General features: G+C 46.3%; 1 protein-coding gene across 2 annotated transcripts in view; it reads right to left on the reverse strand.

The window, feature by feature from the left end:
- Positions 1 to 25,861, reverse strand: part of NEXMIF (neurite extension and migration factor) — a 404,259-nt gene that overhangs the window by 88,751 nt on the left and 289,647 nt on the right. The window contains exon 4 of one of the 2 annotated variants that reach the window (XR_015698396.1): positions 23,572 to 23,827. The exons of the other annotated variant lie outside the window; for it this stretch is intronic. The gene's annotated coding sequence lies outside the window, so the exon portion shown is untranslated. Of the gene's footprint in view, positions 1 to 23,571; positions 23,828 to 25,861 lie in introns of those variants that run through there. 2 annotated transcript variants of the gene reach the window in all.

Consider the following 25,861-nt stretch of genomic DNA (forward strand, 5'->3'; position numbering starts at 1 on the left):
CTGATTTACGTCCGTAATTCAGCCTGGGATTACGGTGGTCAGGCATTACGATCATAAGCCAAGGCAGCACTAGGAAAGGAAGTAATTTGGTGGCCATTTTTGTGGTTACTGTTAAGCCAACCAGCGTTTAAGCAAACACGACTTTCATTAAGCGAATCCCCCTGTCATGTGATCACAGAAGGCCACAGCCAATCATAAAGCAGTCATGTGATCTTGCGAGTGGCCATTTATAGTGGCCGGAGGAAAGGGGGGGGGGCTTTACGGACTGCAAAGCATCTGTTCCGTGGCTGTCTTAACTAAACGGTTGTAAAACAACCAATTGTTAAGCGAGGACTACCTGTACACATATGTACGCAATGCAAACACATCTGCATTACAGATAGTCCTCGACTTACAAGTGTTCATTTAGTGACTGTTCAAAGTTACAACAGCACTGAAAAAGGTGACCTATGACCATTTTTCACACACCGTTGCAACATCCCCATGGTCACATGATTTACATTTGGATGCTTGGCAACTGACTGCAGTGTCCCGGTGATCCCTTTGGTGACCTCCTGACCAGCAAAGTCAGTGGGGAAGCCAGATTCACTGAAACCGTGTTACTAATTTAAGAATTGCAGTGATTTACTTAACAAATGTAGCGAGAAAAGTCGTAAAACGGGGCAAAAGTCACTTAACAAATTTCTCACTTAGCAACATAATTTTGGGGCTCAATTGTGGTCGTAAGTTGAGGACTACCTGTACTCACGTATGTGGACTCTGTCGAAGGCTCAAAAACATCTTGTGATTATATTGGCTGCAGAATTCTGGGAGTCGAAGCCCCAGACATCTGCCAATCTTGGGAAAGCCTCTGCTGCGTGTTGGGTCAGGGGTCTCCTGCCCTCGTGGCTCTGTAGACCAGTAGGGGGAGGGGGGAGAGGAAATGGTTCCGTGTGATGGGCAGGCAGATGCACTTGCAGGCACAGCTCCATTTGCATGAGTGGCGGGCATTCGCATATGCATGGGAAGCTCCATTTGTGCGAGCCCGCTATTCACACAAATGGCATGTGAGTGCCCGCCCCTTTGTGAAAGTGGAGCTGTGCAGGCAAGGATGCCCAACTGCCCCGATTCCAAACAGACCAGAGCCTTGGGGTTGGTGACCCCTGGGATAGGTCATTCCCAGGAGCATTAATACCCGCAGATATTAATTAAGGATAATGATGTAAGGGATGTTGTTAGATTCCGGTAAGTGACATCCTCAAGGGCTAAATTTAGTCCAAGCAAGAGCACTATTAAAAGAGGCTTCGGCTTGCTGTCATGGTGAGAACTGATGTATCTGGAAGGTATAAAAACCTTACTAATAATATCTAAGGCAATTTTCAGACCTGTGAAACTGAGGCGAAGCACGTCTGGGGCATTATCTGCAAAAGCTCCTATGCAGCGTCTCCAAGTGGCTCTTGCATTGATGGTGACCAAGTTCTTCCTCCAAAGGCAGCTGCTCCGGGGAGAGCAAATATTGGCAAGCACCCTGTAGGATCTGCTACATTTACAATGCAATTCAGTGCCACAATTGTTGTAACTTCAGCAACAGTAGGCAGGGTTTGGAGTGCCAATGCGTATAAAAAGCCGCAATATAGCAAACAATTGTATGAGAACCGCAAGGTTATGTTGCCGCTTCAGATTAAACAAAAAACACACACAAAAAGAAAAAAAAACCTTCTGGCTCTGTATGGATTTCTGGTGGAAATGTAGGTTTAAAAGATTATTCACAGTTCTGCAGGAGGACGGTTAAAAAAAGCTTCTAAGGATTTGCCTGTCATCTCTTTCTGCCAGAAGTTAAAGGAGTGGGTAGAAATATTTAGAAATTCTGCACATGCCAACTGGAAAATTCATAGAAGCCCACAGAAATCTCAACTACAATTTTTTTGGGGGGGAAAAAAAGGAGCAATAGTAAATGAATGAAGGCAAATCTATGTGTCCCAGGACAATATTGCAGGATGCAATTTGGGTCGGTTTCTGGGTCCAGAGTTTTAGTTTTCCAAGCTTTGGGATTCGTGCTGGAGCCCATCCTCAGGGAACGTCTCTCTACTGGAACGTCTGCTTTGGGATATTCTATGTGTCGTATTTATATGGTGCCTTCCTATTGCTTGATTGGTGTGTTGATGCCCAGTGATTGGCTGTTGTTTCCTTGTGCTGCCAATCATCAGCTCTTAAGTATCTGATAAATCTGCCCTCCTGTTGACTGACAAAGAGACCAATCATTTCTCTGACTATCTTTGTACCTGTTCGGCTAACAATCTTGGTGGCTGCAAAGCTGAATTGAGGACTTGGCCCTGTTCCACTGATTAATTGTTCTGACTGTCAATAAGAAAAGGAAGCAACGGCCAGTTGCTGGCCATCCACACACCGATCAACCAATAGGAAGGCATCCTCTAAATACGACACATAGAATAGCCCAAAGCAGATATTCTAGTGAGAGAGAAGTTCCCTGAGGGTGGGCTCCAGCACGAGTCTGAAAGCTCGGAAGACGAAGCCTCTGGTCCTTGTGACCCACCCAGATTGGATCTTGCAATAGTCAATGGTTCGAGGAATCACTGGTGACACATGAGTGAGCCAGATGTTATATTACCAGCATTAAAAAAAACATGCTATAGATTAGATCAAAGACTCAGCCTTATTACAAGAAAGCAGTCCTCAACTTACGGCCAGTCATTTAATGACCCTTCAAAGTTATGATGGACTTCAAAAAAGCTACTCATGACCATCCTTGAAGTTACAACCAGCTGTTTTCCCTGATCATGTGATCACATTCCAGGTGTTTGGCAATCGGGTTGCTTTTACAATTACCAGTGGTTGCAATGTTCCATGGTCACGTGACCATGGTTGTTGTTGTTGTTGTTGTTGTTGTTATTTTGCCTGTTTCCTGGCAAAAAACATCCATTCGGGACCACCATCATTTGGTGTGTCTATCAGCCCCTGAGCAGCCCCCCCTCCACGCCCAAGGCCATGGGGTTGCACGGCCAACCTCCAAGAAGAAACATCTTTTTCCTTCCTGGAAAGGGAAAGCAAGCGAAGCCTGAGCCCACCTTCCCTCCGCAGCTTCTGCTCAGCCATGCGTGCAAGGCCGGCTGCCTTCTCCGCACAGGAGCCAAAGGGCAGGCGCACCACATTGTGCTGCAGGCACACAGGCTGGGCTTTCATGCGCTTCCTGACTGATGGCTGCATTTTTGACAAGAAGGCTGGCTCTTTGTTCTAGGTGCCAAAAAATAGATGTGCTCACATGGCGGAAAAGGAGGGCGAGAGCATGGCTTTGGGTGTTGTGCAGAAGGCAGTTAACACCTGGGGGATCTTAGCAAGGACAGTGTGATTGTCGATGGCTCCTGAAATTTTGAGGCTCTGTGGTTTCATGATGTATTTTAATGCAGTAAGTGAATTGTTGGAATTCAAGGCACTCAGGTGCTTTGGGCTGGAGCGGCAGGCAAGCTTTAGTAAACAATTCAATCAATCAATCAATCAATCAATCAATCAATCAATGACATTGCTCTTTGTGCCAGTCTCCTGCTGAAGGAGATACTTGGCACAGGAGCCAGACAGAAATCCTCTCCACAATTCCACATACAGGTAGCCTTCAACTTACAACAGTTCGTTCAGTGACTGTTTGAAGTTACGACATTGAAAAAAGTGACTTATGACTGATCTTCACACTTACGACCATTGCAACATCCTTATGGACACAAGGATGCTGCTTCTCACTTAAACAGCCACCTTGATCAGCAAGAGAAATTCCTGAATTAAACCAAGGTTTAATTTCTTCTTCATTGTCTTTATGGACAGAATTGACACGGGTGAACTTCGACAGGCCCAGTTAGCCTCATAGATTAACCTTGTGTGTCCTGCTGACATAAGCAAGCGCCACCTAGTCAGATGTCCTGTCACTGCTTTCTGAAGTTCCTTGGTGTAGCTTAAGAGGCTCCCACGACCACTAATTCCTCTACGCATGGCAAGAAAAAGTCCTTTCCTACCATATATGTCATTAAAATCATAGGGAACACAATGCGCTGCAATTACAAAATGTGTTCTGTTTGGAAAGCTTCTAATAAGCTGGACCAATTGGAGCTAAGCCAGAGTCAGGAAATAGAGATAGATTCAACACCAAAAGTCAATATGATTTTTATTGCTTCTGTTCCCTCATGGCATTTCGTTCTATAAAACACATTTCCTCTTGAAAATGTATTTTTTATACCTCCACAACCTCACTTTCACAGATGAGCTTGTTTCCTCCATAATCGACTTCTTATTTGCATTCAAAGCGATTGTTTTCAATGTGCATCCTACGATTCCATGGCTTTGCCCCAGCAGCTTCTCCAGGCACAGGAAGTCCTCGACTTACAACAGTTCATTTAGTGACTTTTCACATTTACAGCAGCACTGAAAAGAGTAACTTATGACCGGTTTTCACACTTACAACCCTTGCAGCATCCCCATGGTCACATGATCCAAATTCAGATGCTTGGCCACTGACTCACATATATGACGGTCGCAGAGTCCCTGGGTCACGTGATCCGCTTTTGTGACCTTCTGACAAGCAAAGTCAATAGGAAAGCCAGATTCACTTAACAACCATGTTACTAACTTAATAATAGTGGTGATTCACCTAACAACTGTGGCAAGAAAGGTTAAAAATACACTTAACAACTGCCTCTCTTAGCAACAGAAATTCTGAGCTCAACTGTGGCCTTGTGTCGAGGGCCACCTATATTTCTTCCAACAGTGCTGGCAGAAATACATGGAAAAACTGACTTTCTCACATTTCTCTTCCCCCCTCTCATTTATAGAAGGAAAATGCCGTTTACTGCTGGGGAGGAACCAAATAAACAGATGAGTAAAATCAAAATGTAAGATAGCCGCTGGAAACAAGTAGAGCAGAAAAATTAAAAGAGAACCTCAAACATCCTTCCCGTCTTCCGAGTTTGTTCAGATGTTTCAGGATTGTTTATAATGAAATGTGGCATAGCAGTCCTTTTTAGTAAAGAGGGGGATAAATATAACTGGAACACAGAATAACAGAGTTAGAAGGGACCTCAGAGGTCTTCTAGTCCAACCCCCTGCTTGAGCAGGAGACCTTATACCATTTCAGACAGTTGACTATCCAGTCTCTTTTTGAGCACCCACAACTTCTGAAAGCAAGCTATTCCACTGTTAATTGCTCTAACCATTAGGAATTTTCTCCTTAGTTCTAGGTTGCTTCTGTCCTTGGCTAGTTTCCATCGTTGCTTCTTGTCTTGCTTTTTGGTCCGTTGGAAAATATTTTGATCCCCTCATCTTTGTGGCAGCCTCTCAAATCTTGGAATAGGGCTATCATGTCACCCCTAGTTCTCCTACGGCTGATATCAACATGCACCAACCAACTTCTGGTACCTCAGTGAGGTATTACCGTAATCTGAATTGATAGAAGGGAAAGTCAGGGCCATTAAAGGAAGGACTTCGCCTCATTCCCAGTTAAAACATGTAACTCACTCCTATAAGATGCTATGACAGCTAATGATCATTTAAAGATAAAGATTCCCCTCACACTTATTTGCTAGTTGTTCCCGACTCTAGGGGGCGGTGCTCATCTCCATTTCAAAGCTGAAGAGCCAGCGGTGTCTGAAGACGTCTCCATGGTCATGTGGCTGGCATGATAAAACGCCAAAGGCGCATGGAATGCTGTTACCTTCCCACCAAATGTGGTTCCTATTTTTTCTATTTGCATTTTTACATGCTTTCGAACTGCTAACGTTGGCAGAAGCTGGACAAGTAACAGGAGCTCACTCCGTTACGTGATGCTAGGGATTCATACCGCCGAATTGCCGACCTTTCTGACTGACAAGCTCAGCATTTTAGCCACCGTGTCCCTTAATGATCATTTAAGTTCCATTAAAAGAGGATTAAACACATTTAATGGAGAAAATGGATACCAGAAGATGGCATAATATACGCTGGTAGATCTCCAGGCTTGGAAGCATTATATTTTTGATTGCCAGTTGGTAAAGCAGATATTCATCTTGGTTAAATATTTTTGAAGAAAGTGAAAATATTGCTTAATGATCTTGCTCATTATTTCTATGTATAATTTTGCCCCCATTACCCGAGACGTATTTGCCATTGCTACTATTAATTTATTTTCCCCCCTGTAAAATAACCAGATTTGCTATTGCAAACTGAAAAACTTGCACTGAAAAACTAAAATATGTTCTTATCTGGATCAATGTGATGTCAAAGCATTAGAAATTCCAGGTGGCTGAAACTATTTAGTGCAAAATTAAATAATTTGCAGATGGAACACATTGTTTCTTTTAGGACCATGCTGAACATCCATGTTCTGGCCCATTTTAGAGTCACACAGTGAATCTTCTGGACCAGAACCAGATAAGGGGTCCCAGAAATATATATGGGAGCATATCAACCGATCAGTCAGACAATCAACCAATGGAACAGGCGTTGCGTTCAGAAATTGTGGGAGCTTCATCACTGGAAGCTTTCAAGAAGAGACAGGACTGCCACCTGTCAGAAATGGTGTAGGGTCTGCTTGGGCAGAGGGTTGGACTAGATGACTTACAAGATCCCTTCCAACTCTGTTAATCTGTCTATCTATATATACAGGTAATCCTCGACTTACAATCACAATTGGGGCCAAGGTGAGCTAGTAGCCAAGCGTCCAAATTTTGATCACATGACCAAGGCGATGTTGCAATGGTCATAAGTGTGAAAAATGGTCCCTTTTTCAGTAGGGTTCTAACTTCAAATGGTCACTAAATGAATGGTGGTAAGTTGGGACTACCCGCATATTGCAATGCATTACACAAAATTTGTTTCAGGCTGGATTTCTCCAGATTGAAAGTTCCGTTCCCAGAACATTTTGTGGTATGAATATCGATTCTCAGGTTAATAAAGGGATCAGGAATTGCTGAAATAATAAGCAGATGCCCCCTGCCCCAGCTTCACAAAAGCAACACAACACACTTTCCACCACAAGTGTTTGAGAAACAAGGGGACACCCATTATCATTATGTTTGGGTAATTTTGAGTTATTGCCACAATTGAGCCCGCAATTTTAATTGTAAGTTGGGAGAGTCTTAAAGTGGGTCACCCTGAGATCAGAGCCAATTTTATGACCACTTTTGCCATGGTTTTTGGCACTAGCAATAACACCTAGACTTATATACTGCTTTACAGTACTTTACAGCCCTCTCTAAATGGTTTACAGAGTCAGCCTCTTGCCCACAACAATCTGGAGTCCTGCTTTTACCGACCTTGGAAGGATGGAAAGCTGAGCCAACGTTTAGCTTGGTGAGATTCAAACTGGGCAAGGGACCCTCCCTTTCAGGCTATAAAGGAAACAGGGGTGGGAAGGTTGCACTTTCTGATTTGCAAGACTGATGTCAGCTTCCGCAGATAGAAGAGTCGGGCTGAGACTCTAGAAAGAGTGCAGCGAAGAGCAGCAAAGAGGATTGGGGGACTCAAGGCAAAAACATATAAGGGACACTTGCAGGAACTGGGCACGGCTAGTCTAGTAGAAAGAAGACATGGGGTAACATGATAGCAGTGTTCCAGTATTTGAGCGGTTACCACAAAGAAGAGGGGAGGGTCAAGCTATTCTCCAAAGCACCTGAAGGCATAGCAAGAAGCAATAGGTGTAAACTAATCAAGGAGAGAAGCAATCTGGAACTAAAGAGGAATTTCCTGACAGTGAGAACAATTAATCAGTGGAACAACTTACCTTCAGAAGTTGTAGATGCTCCATCACTGGAGGCTTTTAAAAAGAGACTGGATAGCTATTTGTCTGCAATGGTATAGGGTCTCCGGATTGAGCAGGGGGTTGGACTAGAAGACCTCCAAGACTTCCAACTCTACTATTTTCTTATTCAGACGGGCTAATACTTCCTCATTGTAAGGCCACATTAACAGAATCTTGCAAGTTTGAAAGTAAAGTTCACCTCCTTCTACAGCCCATTCACTTAGGGGGGGTCCCTCCTGAGCCTCTTGCTCCATCTATTATGCAGCTGCAGTCTCTGCTCCCTCTAATCTGACTATTTCCTGGACATCCCATCTCCCAAGGTCTTTCTCACACGCCATCACGCAGGCTGAACGCTTCCTACCTCCTCCACCTGGCCTTTCAGCGCATCGTTCTTGCCTGAACTACCCTCCTGGCCCGGTTCCAGGAGCAGCTCAACCCTCTTTAAAGCCACTGTGGGGTGCAATCATCACCTTGCTCGCCTCTGAAAAGACGGCTTCGTTGGAAAAGGAAAACGTTAACCGCACTGTTTTACAGTCCTGCATCTGAGGCTTTTGCATCAGTTGCACTTATTCTACTCTTCTGTTGGGAAAATGGGGAAGGGCCCTTTTTCCTCTGAAGAAAACAAACTCAGAATCCTCAAGGAAAGGTTTCAATCACCTTCCAAAGCAGACTTGGTCAGGAGGGACTCCAACCCAGATAGGCGAATCAGATGCTCTGGAGAGGCTCAATTTGACTTTCGCCTTCTGGGCTACGCCTGCCAGCACGAGGCTTGTGTGTTAAGCAAATGTTTCGACTGAATGGCAGACCAGCTGTTGAGCAGTTTAAAAATACTTAGGAGGGAGAGTTGATGCAATGCAGTGGCAACAGACTCACCAGTGCCAATCTCCTCTTGGGTGCCAGCTCTCCCTGGCTGGATGGCCAGAAGCAAGGGCTCCTTTTCCCAGCCTTGGTCCTTCCCCTCTCATCTTCCATGGCAATGGAAGAATAATTAGCAGTTAGACTTATATACCGCTTCATAAGGCTTTCAGCCCTCTCTAAGAGGTTTAGAGTCAGCATATTGCCCCCAACAATCTGGGTCCTCATTTTACCCACCTCAGATGGATGGAAGGCTGAGTCAACCCTGAGCCGGTGAGATTTGAACAGCCGAACTGCAGAACTGCAGTCAGCTGAAGTAGCCTGCAGTGCTGCATTTAACCACTGTGCCACCTCGGCTTATAATTGAGACGGGAAGCCTGTTAAACATGCTTGTCCCTCGGAATCTGCTGTGAAAGGACCAATTTTGCACCACAATTATCCTCCCAGATGGGCATCCGGTGCCCACAGGCAGTTGATGCATGTCGGCATTACAGCATTTTCACTGTCATCCTTAATCATTTATGCCTTAAGGTGGAAGCGCATGGATTTTCGGAATCTACACTCATACTCCACTTCCATCTGCTTTTGTTTTTAAAGGGGAGCAAAATGTTTAGCTTTGGACACTTGAGTGAACAAAGAACATAAAATAATAGAGTTGGAAGGCACCTTGGAGATCTTCTAGTCCAACCCCCTCCTTGAGCAGGAGACCCTTATACCCCTATACCCATGATGGCAAACCTATGGCACGCATGCCACAGGTGGCACGTGGAGCCATTTGTTAGGGCATGGGAGGTGTTGCTCTGTTAGTTCCAGCGTGCTGATTTAGGCCTTCTTTTTTGGCCGTTTTTCATCCTGAAGGCTCCGGAGGGCGAAAAACAACCCAACATGCATTCCCGGAACTCGGGAATGAATTTCCTGTTTGCCTGTAAGGCTGTTTTTTGCCCTCCGGAGCCTTCAGGAGGCTTCCCTGAAGGCTCCAGAAAGTGAAAAACGACCCTACAGGAGTTGCCTGTAGGACCATTTTTCACCCTCCGGGGGGCCTTCAAGAAGGACAACAACTGTTTTTGCTCTCCCCAGGCTCCTAGAAAGCCTCTGGAACCAGGGGAGGGTGAAAAACGGGTCAATTGCGTGCAGGGGGAGGGTGGGGGTCGCACGTGCATTTGCGTGGGGGGGTCGCATGCATAGCATTATGGGTGTGGCCACACCCATGTACAACCCCCCTGAGCTCCCCTCGCTTTTGGCATGCAATGGGAAAAAGGTTAACCATCCCTGCCCTCTACCATCTCAGACAAATGGCTGTCCAGTCTCTTCTTGAAAGCCTCCAGTGATGGAGGACCCACAGCTTCTGAAGGCAACTTCTGTTCCACTGGTTAATTGTCCTCACCGTTAAGACATTTCTCCTTAGTTCTTGATTGCTTCACTCCTTAAGAGGTTTCCATCCATTGTTTCTTTTCCTGCCTTTTGGGGCTTTGGGGAATAGTTTGATCCCCTTCTCTTCGTAGGAGCCCCTCAAATATTGGAACAGTGCTATCATGTCACCCCCAATCCTTCTAGGGCTGATATCAATATGCACCAACCCTGCTTTTTAAGACCCTGGAGGGCCATTATTGGTAGTCCAGGAGTTATGACCATTTTTATCCAATGAACATTCAAACTTACAATGGTGCTGAATGAATGGGACTATGAGGGGTCCTCGGATCTTCTGGTCCTTCCAGCTCTTCTGCAATCACGTGATCACAATCTGGGAGCTCAGCAACCAGATTGCACTTATGACTGGATGCAATGTTTCGTGATTGCCATTTGCAACCTTTCCTGCCATCTTCCCCAGACAGCCCCATGGCCACTGAGGAGACTCCTGGGTGTGGAAGTTGCACAGCTGGAAAACATCGCTCTAGGCTGCATCACAAAAACATACTATCTGCTTACATACAAATAAAAGTCGCATCCTCTCTGAAGGGAGAATGAGCAGCTGCCATGGAGGGCGAATGGGGGGGGGGGGAATCAACATGGCAGCCACCAAAGCTCCACAGTTGGGATCCGTGTGAAAAGGGGGCAAGGCTTTGTCACCCAGTTGTGGCCATCATTGATTTTCTAACCTCTCCTTGCAGCCAACCCTTCCTGTCTGGGTTTCCTGCAAAGCCACTGGCACGTGTCCTCAGGCATGGCTAGGACTCAAGAGCCTGTCACCTTTCAACATTTGTGACAGATGGCTTTAGAATCTAGAGCAAAAATGCCATGGAAGCCATCCAAGGGCCTTGTGAATCATGAGCCTTTTGAAAGAAGCAGGCAGGCCGAAAATCTCTAATTCTTGCCTACATTTGAAGGCCTGCAGTCAATAAGCAAATACACTGAAGGGCTTTATTAGCACATAGCAAAGGTAATGCCGGAAGTGTTGGCATTTCTTGCTCTCAATGTTCTCTAAACCATTTCCCAAGCTTTCAGATTTGGGGTCCCGACTCTGGTTCTTTCCTGGAAATGTCAGAGGTTGAACTCGGATCTTTCTCACAAAAGACAGCCGCTTTGCCACTCAAATCCAGCGGCATCCACTTTCTTTTTCCCTTCACCACAGAAGGCATCTCTCTCCTGGACACCCCTTTCTAATTCAGGTTATCATGAAATGAGCTCCAAATCACCCTTCTAATCATGGTTGTGTCATTCTTAGCCTCCCAGTTGCTTGTGGATCTTGGGCCCTCTTCCGACTACAGCTGGCCAAAATGTGTCACATGGTTCCTCATTGTGAGACGGAAAGACCTGAAAAGTTTGAAACCCCTAGAAGACACTTCAACAAAACTCTTGTAGGGTCTGCAAAAATGAGATTCAAAGAAATGGAAGAGGCATCCACATTTCCACAAAGCCCCATTGTGCTTCATAGCTTCCACCACCCATGGCTGGCAACGGGCTGTCCCTAACTCAGGGTTTCCCAATCTTGGCAACTTAAGACGTATGGACTTCATCTCCTAAAATTCCCCAGGCAGCCATGCCCTAATTGGCTTCACTAGTGAATTTTATTTTATTTATTTTGAATCAGAAGCAATGAGGAGCTTCTGGATGGAAAGGATTAGCCGGGGATGTCACCATTGCCCATGGTGGTGGAAGCTATGATGCAGTTGAGCTCTTGTCCCTCACTCCAGCTCCTGCCAGGAACATGGCATGTTCCTGGCAGGAGTTGGAGTGAGGGACAAGAGATCAACTCCTCCCCAAAGAGGAGTTCTTGGGTCTTGAATGCAGGCTTGCAAACCTCTTGCCCAGCGTCCCAAGCCCTCCAGCCACAGTTGCTCCTTTTTACTAGTTGATGAAAAGATGTCTTAAGAACCCCATTTGAAGGAAGTGTGAAAACAGGAGAAAGCTCCCCCATAACTCAATGCACTAGGTGAGAACTGAATCACATCACCAAGATGATATTCTCCTTTGAAAGAAATCCCCAAAGCAAATTCTCTTTTATCAAAGGGAAGCCAAATTGCTAGAAGGAGAAATTCTCCACATTGCTGTACTAGCCCTAATAAAGATTTAGTCCCCCGGTGTCAGTCAAATGAGTAATGGAACCTAACAGCATTCAAGGTAGTGGAGTCAGATCTTTTCATATCACAGGTTCCACCACAATGAGCCAAATCATTAGTTTTATAGAACTAGCAGGTGGGAGATGAACCTTTCTGGTCAATTGATAATACTGAAGCAGGTTGGTTGGACAACCGAGCCAACCACATTACTAGTGGTTCGCAGGTGTTCTCCAAACTTTGGGTCTCTCTAAATTTCCACAGTTTCCAGGCCCAGCCCAAGGACAACATAGAAAAATCCAGCCAAAGTTCAATTCTGTATCTGCTTGTTCCAACAGACAGAATCTTGCCAGATTAAACATTCTCTACTCTGACCCCAACAGTCATATGCTGAGAGATTCTAGGGAGTGGCTACAGCACTTAGCAATAGCACTTAGACTTACCTGTATATACTGCTTCACAGTGCTTTTACAGCCCTCTTTAAGCGGTTTACAGAGTCAGCCTCTTACCCCCAACAATCTGGGTCCTCATTTTACCCACTTCGGAAGGATGAAAAGCTGAGACAATCTTGAGCCCGTCAGGATCGAACTGCTGGCAGTGGGCAGAGTTTGCCTGCAATATTGCATTCTAACCACTGTGCCACCACAGCTCCTGACTCTTTCCCTCTATCACCAATTATTAGGGGTGCACCAGTGTGCCTAACGTCCTTGTCCTACTGTCCCCATTTTCTGTGTTCTTATTCATGTTTATTCTTTCATGTTACCTTATAGTTTATATAGTTTATAGTTTATTTATTTGTATGCCGCCCTTTTCCCTGAGGGGACTCAGGGCGGCTCACAAGTTAGGGGAAGGGAAGGACAAAACAAGTTATGAACATAAAACAATACATTGTTAAAAGAGAACACAACAATCATACCATTCGGGTGGGGTTAGGGTCTTTAGCCCCAGGCCTACTGGGACAGCCAGATTTTAAGGGCAGTGCGGAAGGTCTGGAGGGTGGTGAGGGTACGAATCTCCACGGGGAGTTCGTTCCAGAGGGTCGGAGCAGCCACCGAGAAGGCTCTCCTCTGGGTAGTTGCCAGATGACATTGGCTCGTTGATGGAATTCGGAGGAGGCCTAATCTATGCGATCTAATCGGTCTAGTGGAGGTAATTGGCAGTAGGCGGTCTCTCAAGTACCCAGATCCAATACCATGAAGGGCTTTGTAGGTGACAAGTAGCACCTTGAAGCGCACCTGGAGAGCAACAGGTAGCCAGTGCAGCTCGCGGAGGATAGGTGTTACGTGGGTGAAGCGAGGTGCACCCACGATCACTCGCGCGGCCGCATTCTGGACCAGCTGAAGTCGCCGGATACTCTTCAAGGGCAGCCCCATGTAGAGCACATTGCAGTACTCCAGCCTAGAGGTCACAAGGGCACGAGTGACTGTTGTGAGGGCCTCCCGGTTCAGGTAGGGGCGCAACTGGCGCACCAGACGAATCTGGGCAAATGCCCCCCTGGTCACAGCTGACAAGTGATGCTCAAAAGTCAGCTGTGGATCCAGGAGGACTCCCAAGTTGCGGACCCTATCTGAGGGGCGTATAATTTGACGCCCCAGCCTGAGAGATGGAACACTGGGCCAATTAGTGGGAGGGAAGCACAACAGCCACTTATCTGGATTGAGTACAAGCTTGTTAACCCCCATCCAGTCTCTAATGGCCTCAAGACCCTGGCACATCACATCCATCGCTTCATTGAGTTGGCACGGGGCGGACAGATACAACTGCGTATCGTCCGCATATTGGTGGTATTTTATCCCGTGCCGTCGGATGATCTCGCCCAGCGGTTTCATGTAGATATTAAAAAGAAGGGGGGACAGGACCGAACCCTGCGGCACCCCATACGTTAGGGGCCTAGGGGTCGATCTCTGCCCTCCGACTAACACCGACTGCGACCTGTCCGAGAGGTAAGAGGAGAACCACCGTAAAACAGTGCCTCCCACCCCCACCTCCCGCAGTCGTCGCAGAAGGATACCATGGTCGATGGTATTGAAAGCCGCCGAGAGGTCAAGGAGTACCAGGATGGAGGCGTGGCCTCCATCCCTGGCTCTCCAGAGATCATCGGTCAATGCGACCAAAGCGGTTTCTGTGCTGTAGCCAGGTCTGAAGCCTGACTGGAATGGATCCAGATAACTGGCTTCCTCCAAGGACCGCTGGAGCTGAAAGGCCACCACCTTCTCAACAACCTTCCCCACAAAGGGGAGGTTGGAGACTGGACGATAGTTGTTTAGGACGGCTGGATCCAAAGATGGTTTCTTCAGGAGGGGTCTCACCACCGCCGTCTTTAGAGCGGGGGGAAAGACCCCCTCCCGAAGGGAGGCGGTAACGACCGCCTGGATCCAGCCCCGTGTCACCTCCCTGCTGTTTACAACCAGCCAGGAGGGGCACGGGTCCAGCACGCATGTGGAGGCACCTACAGCTCTCATCGCCTTGTCCCCGTCCTCAGGGGTAACAGCTTGAAAATCAATCCAGCGATGACTTACCAGATTATCCCCTAGTGCCTCGGCTGGGTCTGCAGAATTGGAGTCCAGGTCCGCCTGAAGCCGAGCAACCTTGTTCCGCGAGGAATTGGACGTAATCCTCAGCCTTGCCCTGTAGCGGATCGACCGAGTCCCTCCTATTTAGGAGGGCACGGGTTATCCTAAACAGGGCGGCTGGGCGCGACTCAGCGGACGCAATCAGAGAGGCGATATGATTTCTCTTTGACGTCCTAAGTGCTCTAACGTACTCTCTGACGCAGGTTGTCAAAAGTGCTCGGCTCGATTCGGATTTACTGGATCTCCATTGGTGCTCTAGGCAACTCTTTCGGCGCTTCATCTCCCGGAGTTCCTCAGTAAACCAAGGAGCCCTCCTGGATCCACTGCCTCGGAGCGGCCGTAGAGGCGCAATCCGGTTAAGAGACTCCGTCGCTGCCGAATTCCAGGCAGTAACCAGAGTCTCCGCCGGACTGCGGGCGAGGGTATCAGGGATAACCCCAAGCTCCGTCTGGAACCCCAAAGGGTCCATAAGTCGCCTGGGGCGGAACCACCTGGTCAGTTCCTCCTCCCTACAGTGGGGGTTTGGTCTCCGAAAGTCAAGCCTCAGTAGATAGTGGTCTGACCACAACAGGGGTACGATCTCACTACCCCTCAGACCAAGATCACAAGTCCACTGCTCCGAAAGGAATACGAGGTCGAGCATGTGACCCGCCAAGTGGGTTGGGCCCCGAATTACTTGGGTCAAGCCCATGGCTGTCATGGAAGCCATGAACTCCTGCGCTCCACCAGAGTGTTCACCGAGCGAAGGCAAATTGAAATCCCCCAGAACCATAAGCCTGGGGAACTCAATTGCCAGCTCGGCTACCGACTCGAGGAGCGAGGGGAGGGCTGCTGCAACGCTGTTGGGAGGCAGGTACGTTAACAGCAGACCCACTTGACACTTGAGGTCCAACTTCACCAGCAGGGACTCACACCCGACAAGCTCCGGAGCAGGGATCCTACGAGGTACTAGGGACTCTCGGATAACAATGGCCACACCCCCACCCCTTCGCTGAGCTCTCGGCTGATGAAGCACCTGAAAACCCTCTTGGCACATTTCTACGAGGGGGACTCCTCCCTCCGGGCCCAGCCAGGTTTCAGTAATACATGCCAGGTCTGCCCTCTCGTCTAAAATTAGGTCCTGGACGAGAGGAGCCTTGTGAACTACAGACCTGGCATTTAGCGACAACAGCCTGAGACCAGGGCCCTGATTACTCACGCCATCTGGCCTTGGAGTGGGACTCATAGGGCCGGAAGGAGGGATCTCTGTAACGTAGCAAGCCCTCCTTCTCCGGTAATGGCCAGCCCTAAAGTCCCCGCCATACCTGCCCCTCCCTGTTACGACCGTAATGCTCCGGCCCACTCCCATGTCCGTAATACCCCCAACCACCCTAACGACCTCCGCGTTCCTCGACAGGTCCTCCGAATCAAACACACTCATCCGTTCACCCAAACAGTCCCCACGTAGTAATTAAAACACAAAAAATACAACAATAATAGGTAATAAAAAGTGGGATCATTCACTCAATCAAATGCATGTCCCATGCATATCCCATACAAAAGAGAGAAAAAAAGAGAAGAGAGAAAAAGAAAGGAAAACAAAAGAAGGATTATGCAGCTGTTAAAAATGCGGTTCAGGTAGGTGTGCACCAACCGTGGGATACGGGGTATGTAGATAGTATATCTCGTTCTTGGAGGATATAATAATGGAGGTTCAAAGTCTAAAGGTCCAAAGTCTAAAGTCCAGGGTGGCCGAGGTGGGTCGTAAAGGGAGGGGGAGTATGTTAAAAACATTAAGTCCCCTCTTATAGTTTTTTCCATCTGATGGCAAGATGGTGATGGTAGTCCAGAACAGTCCCCAAGGGTTCAACAAGTCGGGTAACCGGGTGGGCGCAGTCAGAAGATGTTGCAAGTCCCAAAAGATCATAAGAGGTGCCGCCATCGTCCATATGCCACCCGCAGCAGCGAGCAGAGAAGGGGGGTGCACCAGAGAGAAGAGGGGGGGAGCTAGAGAACTAAGGTGGCCAGAGACCAGCCACCAGTCTCAGCCGTGTAGGTGTAAAAGTTCAGCCACTCCCTCTTTAATGAGGTGCTGGTCTAATACAGACCCAGGTCTTAATCTTAATCTCTCACAATTCAAAAACAAACGCTCGCCGTCCGCTAGCGCCACCCGCCAGTATGGAACACGCCCTTGATATCTTCAGTGTTTGCACCGACCGCTCGGTGCCACTCACTCACCCAATTCAAGCCGCAAGTTATCCAGAGCGGCTGCCACCGTCACCCCCAGCTTGTAACACGCTGGGAGGCTGCGGTCTGTGTGAGGGGGGAGGGGCGCCCGACAACGACGGCAAACTCCAAAACCGCCACCCGTGTGAGGGGGGGGGGCATCCAATAACGCCAACAGCCAAGCCACCGTCCATGTAAGGGGGGGGAAGGGGGGCGTCCGACACCGTCGAAGGCCACTCTGGGCTATCCTAGTTCTTCCAAAACTCCAAGCTCCTCCAAGTTCCAAAGTTCCGAGAATCCCAGCAGCAACGTCTCCAAGTCGCTCTGAGTTGTACTAGCAAGCCGCGCCGGCAGTCTCCGCCCCAGCCCCAGCTTTTTTTCCGGTATCCCTGCGTCGTCCGCGTCTTCTGAGCCTAGCAGCTCTGGGGAGGTAAGTCTCCTCAGTCCACTGCTGGCATGGGTATTCTGGGGAGTTCTTGCTCCTTTCAAGCACGAAACCGGGTTCCTGGGCCAGGATTCTACCTTCTCCCACGCAATTTCTCAGCAGCCCGAGCCGGAGCGAGAAGACTCGGCAGCCATCTTCCAGCGCATGCGCAGTTCCTTATACATGAATGACCAACTAAATAAATACATAAATTATACTGTGGGCTGGGCTGCCTTTTTGTCTCCCCCCCCTCTTTGGAATGTGCTCCCTCCTTCTTGGGAGACGTCACTTGACTGTAGTCCATCATACCACATTCCCCTTTTAGGCACAATCCACCACAGCAAGGCTTTTCCACCACATTTTAAATTCCAAGAAATTTCAATGAGAAGAAGTTCATATAGAACTGCCTAATTCCATTCCATTCTTATAGATAGTCCTTGACTTATGACTACAACGTTTCTGTTGCTAACTGAGACATTTGTTAAGTGAGTTTCACTTCATTTTGCAACCTTTCTTGCAACAGTTGTTGAGTGAATATGACTTTCCCATCGACTTTGCTTGTGAGAAGTTTGTCAAGGTGATCACATGACCCCAGGACATTGCAACTGTCATAAAATTGAGTCAGTTGACAAGCATCTGAATTTTGATTACATGGCCAGGAGAATGCTGCAATGGTTGTAAGTGTGAAAAAGAGTCATAGGTTACTTTTTTCACTGCTGTTGTAGCTTCGAATGATCACTAAATGAACCGTTGTAAGTTGAAGACTATCAGTGTTTTCATCCTGATTGTAAACAGTTAATTAGGGGTTAATCTGTTAGATTTGTTTCCCATCTTCAATTTGTGCAACTCAAGGTAGCATTCTGTACATAATGTTCTTGCTTCCCATTGTCTCCACAACAATGCTGTGAGGTGGGTTGAACTGAGAGAAAGAGAGACAGGCAAAGAGAGATACAGTGAGAGACAAGTAGAGAGAGAGTAGGGAGAGAGGGAGAGAGAGGGAGAGGGAGGGGGAGAGGGGAGGGAGAGGGAGAGGGAGGGAGGGGGAGGGAGAGAGAGAGAGAATGAGAGAGAGAGAGAGAGAGAGAGAGAGAGAGAGAGAGAGAGAGAGAGAGAGAGAGAGAGAGAGAGAGAGAGAGAGAGAGAGAAGACTGACTGACTGACTGACTGACTTACTTACTGGAAGCCAGAATGCCAACCCAAAACCTTTTACCATCACTGTGGCAAAGTTGCCCCACACCATCCTACTACACTCCTTTCCCCCACCCCACCCAGAAAATAGGCACACTTCTCAACAATGGAAGGAGATGGCATTTTTATTTCCTAAGAATGTATATGGGGTCCAGAGAGGGACTGCTGTTGTTGACATTCTCCTTTGCTTCACGCTGCCATCAGGCAGACTCTGGGAAGAGACTCCTAGCCCACTGCCATGTTCCAAATGGTTTTTTTAAACGATGCAACAAAAAACCAACATTAAGAGTAGACTGTACAAGCAAGATGTTCAAAGGCTGGATTCCTTCGCTTCAGAGGTCCTTCCAACTTTGGATCCAAACTAACTCTAAACTTAAATCACTTCCTTATTTTGCCCCAGAATCTCTGGGGTTTTTTCCCCTCGCTTTTTCACTTGATTGTCTGGACTCTGTTGAAAGTGTTCTAAAGTGTTCTAGCCAATTTGGAGAGATTCTAGAAATTGCCAAAGGGGGAGGGGGAGTCAGCAAGAAAGCGGAAGTTACCCTCCCCTCCTGCCTTACATAGCCATATTGGGCTAAATCCTAACCCTAACCCTAACCCTAACCCTGGGGTTGTTTGAAGTCATAGAATGAACCCAGGGATACAACTAGGAGTGGAACTTATGGAAGTGAAGTCTCTGTACTCTGTTCATAGTTAAAAGATTCTCTAGATACATTAAAGTACATTTATGGCTAAATCAAGCTTTTTTTAAAAAAAAAAATAGCTGGATCCATGAGTCCCTGATTTATCATTTGGTGAAGCTGGTGAAATTGACAGCTCGGATTAAAGAAAAAATGTCAACTAATTTTATTTCTAATTGGAAAAGATTTTTGGCAAGAAATCGAAATAAATGAAAATGTAAATTTTGGGAGCTAAAGATTAGAATTATATGGGATTAGAGAAAAAGTGTCAGGCCTGTAGCTTTCTTTTGGATCTTTGGCCTGCCACACTTTCTATTATTCTACTATGCCTTTTTCTATTGTCGGAAAATGGAAGGGGGGATTGTAAGGAGGTACATACTGTGTAGCGAAAATAAAATTCTTTCTAGAAAGCTGAGGTCATTTTTTATCTTTGCACCTCTGCACCTGACTGGAACTGGATGGGTGGAACTGCCAGCCTGGCAGTGGGAGATTGGATGATGTGATGGACTTGTGGGTGTGGGGGCAAGATCCTGAACTTTCAGCTGGGTGGGGAAAACCAGGAAGCTTTCAGATTCAGGTTTTCTTAGATGTGCCAACATGTATCTCTTAATAAATTGGAACTTTGTGCAATATTTTGTCTTGGACTCTGGTTTACTTTGGATGCTATTTGGAACCCTGACAAATAGTGCAAATAAACATTAACTTTAGAATAAGAAATAGATGCAGTTTTAAAATTCGTATCTGTACCAAAGAAAGTCATAAGTCATTTTCCCTGCTGCAGGATCCAATCTGGGTTGGTCACCAGGACCAGAGGTTTTGTCTTCCGAGCTTTTGGACTCATGCTGGAGCCCATCTCCAGGGGAGGTCTCTCTAGCAGAATGTGTGCTGTTCTCTGTGTGGTATATATAATGTCTGTGTTGTAGGTGGCTTTTTAGATCTTGATTATGGTGTGTTGATGGCTGGCTTTTAAGACATTGTCTGTTGTTTCCTTGTGCTGCCTAGCCCTCACTTTCTAAGTACTTGATAGGCTGAGGGTAAATCAGCACTCCTGTTGACTGACAAGGGGCCTGTTTCCCAGGCTTCAATCACCTCCCTAGCTGTTTTTGTGCCTGCTCGCCCAACAATCTTAGTAGCTGCATACACTCTGTTAATGAGAAGTTCCTTATGCATGGGCTCCAGCATGAGTCCGAAAGCTCAGAAGATAAAACCTCTGGTCCCAGTGACTGACCCAACATTGGATCCTGGGGCATATACATTTGCCTTCATTCATTCTTTTTCTATCTTTAAAAAAAAATTAATTCCTTTCTTCTTTCTTTCTTGATCTTTTTTCTTTCTCAACCCTCTTTTTGTCTGTTTATTGCTTTAATGTTCTGCTTTTGAAAATCAATAAAGTTTTTTTTTAAAAAAAAATCTAACCTAAACGTTCTTGTCTTTTGGGAAGTGGGCTGAGGTGGGGTGGGGCCTGGTGAGGAACCGGGAAGGGGTGGAAGAGAGGAAGCTATTCTGAAGTCTCCATTCAGCCAGAAGGCTTTGGAAAATATAGCTCTGGAAAAAGGACACTTCAGCCCTGAATGCAAATGCTTTTTACGGGAAACAAGCAGATTTCAAAGCAAGTTTAATTGGCACATGGCCAGTGGGTGCAGGAGGAGTTTCTGAGCGTGTGCAATCAATGTGGTTGAGCTTGCCAGCTGTGGCTTGTGGCAGCTGTAAAAGAGCCCAAGTGATCCCTTCTTTGCATTTTAAACCTTAAAAGCAGAATGCTTTGATTTCTAGCCCAAGGAACAAGACCTGTCCCTTTTATTTAAAACCTCCATAACCATTCTCTCCCCCTCTTAACACGGCACTGACAGTAGCGCTTAATCTAAGAGTAGTTCACTGGACTTTGGAATGGAAGTGGACTGTAGGAAGCTCCTAAGGCTGCTGCTGAAGTTCTGCCCCTCTTGTTGCGAGCAGCTTCTGTCTAAAATTTCCGGATGTCTGCTCAGGCTGGATTGCTCTTGTCTGTCGGTTTCCACTAATGACCTGCTAAATTCCACCCCCACCCCTTGAAGAAGGTAGCAACCCACAGGCAAGGTCTCTAAGGACAGATAATGGCCAAAATCAGGTGCAAGATCATGTGGCTCTAACATGTTTGTGAAACATAATCGCAACATAAGTTGAGGTCAAGCAGATTTTGGAGGAAGGGTGTTCCAAAGAATGGGAGCCACCACCGAGAAGACCTGATGCTGGTCCACAGCCTATAAACCTCACAAAGAGGGGAAAACCCAGAGCAGGACTATTTATGTGCATTTTGGTATATCATGTTTTATCTTGTTACTTGCAGATGGGACAGATATAAATATTGGGAAGAAAAAACTGAGAATCTGCAAATTGTTGTTACTGCTCAAACTTATCACAGCCACAGGACGGGTGTTTTATGATCATTGTAAATGGTCACACTGCGCCCCCTGCAGTCTCAAGTTCACATTGCAGTTGGGTCAGCTTTACGGCTGGTTGCAGCACGCCGCAGTCACGTGACTCTGATTTGTGATGTATTTTGCCAGTTTCTGACAAGAAATGCCCATTCAAATGAACCAGTTCACTTAACATCCACAGCATTTGCCTACTGACAGCCATGAAAAAGACCATAAAATTACTACTGGTCATATGGATGCCTCAACTTATAATTGTAATGTTTTACAATTGAGTTTAAAATCCCAATTATGCCCATAAGCTAAGGGCTGTCTTATAAAGATAAAGATGTCCTTTTCCAGTCCTGTCTGACTCCAGGGTGTGGTGCTCATCTCCGCTTCTTAGCTGAGAGAGCCAGCATTGACATTACCTGTGCTCATGTGGCCAGCATGACTGTACACCAAGGTGCACGGACCACTTTCCCACCAAAGTGGAACTTAGTGATCTACTTGCATTTGCATGCTTTTGAACCTAGGTGGGCAGGAACTGGGGCAAGAAATGGGAGCTCACCCTGTTTCACGGTACTCGGCTCTCGAACTTGGGCTGTCAGCTGACAAGCTCAGCATCTTTAACTGCTGAGCTATCGTGCCCCCCTTTTGACTACCCTATATGCACATCAAATGTTTATTACCCAATAATCAGCCATTCTTTCAATTTGCTTTAAAACACTAACCTCACAAAAACTACGAGTGGCACCATGGAGTGGAGTGACCCATGGAAAGAAACATGCTTGGCATCACAAGACAAGATAGAAAGATCTGCAGGTGGATGAGAGAACAAATGAAGGTATCCGCAAGAGAGTAAAAGAACTGAAATGGAAGTGGGCTGGTCACATGGCAAGAAGAACTGAGGGCAGGTGGACCAAGGCAGGCATAGAATGGATCCCACTTGATCAAAAGTGTCCACAAAACAAACCTAAAACTAGATGGAGAGACAACCTCATGCTGGGGGGGGGGCAGAGTGGGCATGGCCAGCATGACATCACTTATGTCGGGGGGCACATATGGTTGCCAGAGTGCTCTGACAGCAAAAATGGGCTCCTGAGCTCCATTTTCAGCTCCGAGGGCCTCCTGCAACCCTCTGCCAGCGAAAATGGAGCTCAGAAGGGCTGTGCGCGGCCCTTGTGAACTGTTTTCACAGGCAGAGACAGGTGGGGCGGTCCTTCGTTGTTTCTAGGGTGGCCCTGAAGGCCAGATCTAAGCACCCCAAGGGCTGGATCTAGCCTCCGGATCTTAAGTTTGACATCCCTGCTCTAGAAAGAGTGCAGAGGAGAGCAACCAGGATGATGAGGGGGCGGGAGGCTAAAACATATGAAGAATGGTTGCAGGAACTGGGCATGGCTAGTCTAGTTAAAAGACATGATAGCAGGCTTACAATATTTGAGGGGCTGCCGCAGAGAGGAGGGGATCAAGCTATTTTCCAAGGCACCCGAACGCCAGACAAGGAATAATGGATGGAAACTGATCAAGGAGAGATTCAACCTGGAACTAAGGAGGAACTTTCTGACAGTGAGAACAATCAACCCATGGAACAGAAGTTGCCTTCGGAAGTTGTGGGAGCTTCATCATTGGAAGCTTCCAAGAAGAGAATCAACTGCCATCTGTCAGAAATGGTGCAGAGTGAAATATTGAATGATTAAACAATGAAAGATTATAATTTAATAAAAATATGTGTATTATTACAAGGATTATATAAGATTGTTAAATGAAATAAATAAGATTAATACTACCGGTATTTTGTTTGTATCAAAATGTATGACACTCAGGTGTCACACTGTTCATGCATTGATATGTTTGTAAAAAATAAAACTTTAAAAAAAATAAATGGTGTAGGGTCTCCTGCCTGGGAAGGGGGGTTGGACTAGATGACCTACAAAGTCTCTTCCAACTCTATTAATCTGTTAAAATGATGATGATGATGATGATGATGATGATGATCAGCCATTCAACTAAATTCAACCAACTTGTTTATTCAAGCTTTTTTATTTATTTTTAACGCCAAGTATCTGAAGCTCTCTGAGTGTTTTATAATCAAACACGCTGAAAAGTACAATTGACTGCTAAAGCCCTGAGTACATCAAATGAAAAGTGCCTGTTTGCCCAGCAACAGCAGGAACATCATGTCATGCCTGAATTTATAGAATCCCAGGAAGCCAGCGCTTGATTTTCCTCCTGTCATCAAAGTAAGTAGAACAGAATGCCCTACAAAGACACAAAAACAATATTTTGGTCTCAAAATCCACACTGCAGATGGCACACCAGAAGAGGGTCAATTCATTAATTATATTTCTTCACTAATCACATCTTGACTTTCAGCATTATTATTTTATCCCTTCCAGCTTAGGAACAAAAATGAAAGAGGCCTCTCAACGCCAATCCATTCATGAGAAAACACTACACCCCCCCCCCCAAAAAAACCCTCTTCATATTTGACAAAGCCAGGAACATTGGCCAAAACCCTGAGCATCAACCAGTATTGGCATATGTCGCACAAGCAAGGTAAGCAGGTTTGGCATGAATGAATACAGAAGCAGCTGAAACCAAACGGAGGCCAATAAATACTGCAAAGAGACATATGGGCACAAACAAAGCTGTATCAAAGCAATACTGACCAAAATCTGCACAACATTTACCCAAGGATACAAAAATAAAAATATGGGGAAAATTCAAGAGAGATTTTACTATTATTAAAAGCATTTATTAGCTACCGGTATTGTTAGGTAAGCTCCCCGTTGGGAGAGCGGGTGCGTTCAAGCATTGTGAGAGTTGTGTTGGAGAACACACAAACCAGCATACAGAGACACTGCAGTTTAAATAGGCTTTTACTTTTGTGGAAATAGAGGTATCAGAGTCCATCAAACAGTCAAAGTCATACACAGATAAGAGATGAGAGAGTCAGTCATCAATGTCTTTCAGTTAAGGGATAATCCAAATAACATAGTCCAGTATCATACAATCAGTTCAGTACTCAAAGTTTGCTAGCAGTTGCAAAACTTACAATAGCTCACGGCACTTTCTAACAGCCAGCTTCTAAAACACTCAAATGAGATCAGCCCAGCATCTAACAAACAGAGAGCTAACAGTCATTATGCCTCTCTCTTATGGCCGATTGAGGAAAACATCAACCAATCACATTTTACAGTATGATTTAAAGAAACAGGTATAGCATTGCTATATGATTTATATATTTCCAACCCAACCGTTAGATTATATTCCTAACAGGAACTTTCAAAATTCAGGAGGGCTGATAATAAGAAAGAACAGCTGGAAACCAGGGGGAAAAGGATTAGCTGTATCTTAAATGCAAATATTATAATTAAACACGTTGGCTAACCAAGGAAGCTGAAGGCCAAAGGGAGAAGAAAAATGATCTGTATCTTGAAATCTCCTCCACTCGGGAAGAACAGGGAATATAGGAATATCAACTCAGGTGGAAGGAGAACAGAGGATTGGGCAGCAAAGTTCTGCTTTGTTCTGGGAAGTTTCCCCCTCAAACTCTGCAGGAAATTCCAGTGGGTCAAGTTTTGCAAGAAGAAAGGCAACCTCTGTTTGCTTCTCATCATTCAGACATGTTGAGACACCTAAACATGTAGCTGGAAAAGACCAAATCTGATCATGCAGAGGAGGACACTTCTCAATCCCCTAGGTAAGTCATGGCTGTCCCAAAAGTGCTGTAGGAGATGATCAGGCTGGACTTTCTTGGTTTTTTCCTTGAAAATATTTCTCTTCTCATCCAACAAGGTTCTTCAGTTTCTTGGATGAAATGTGAAAGGTTTTCAAAGAAAAAAAGCAAGAGAGTCCAGTTTCCTTTTGGAAAAAGTGCCTTTGGGACTTTCTTGATGATGCCTCTTTGCAAAAAGTAAGTGCCCTCAAGTCCATCAGTTCAGAAATCGGTTCAAACTGGACAATCCAAATAAAATGGCCCTTGTGGCTACCGTTGGTTCATATTTCCTCCGAGCAGAAGGCACAAGGCAGTTCATATTTCTAACGAGAGGCTTCCAAGACAGATACAAAATCTCCCATTGTACGATTGAGTTGTTCGTTCCAATTACAACCCCCACCCCCAGCTCTGGAGGCAGAAGTGGGCAAGCCTAATGCAGACCCAAGTGTGCAACTGCAACCCACCCCCAAGTGCTCCCCAGAGAGTGCAGGATAAATCTTTGACTGATGGAGAGCAACCATCCTGACCCCTCATTTCCCAAAGGGTGGGTGGGTTTTGCTGAGCAAAGGTCCCTG

Source organism: Thamnophis sirtalis, unplaced genomic scaffold (assembly GCF_051295495.1).
Source record: "Thamnophis sirtalis isolate CommonGarterSnake01/CBP01778 unplaced genomic scaffold, rThaSir2_p1.2 scaffold_13, whole genome shotgun sequence".
NCBI lineage: Eukaryota > Metazoa > Chordata > Lepidosauria > Squamata > Natricidae > Thamnophis > Thamnophis sirtalis.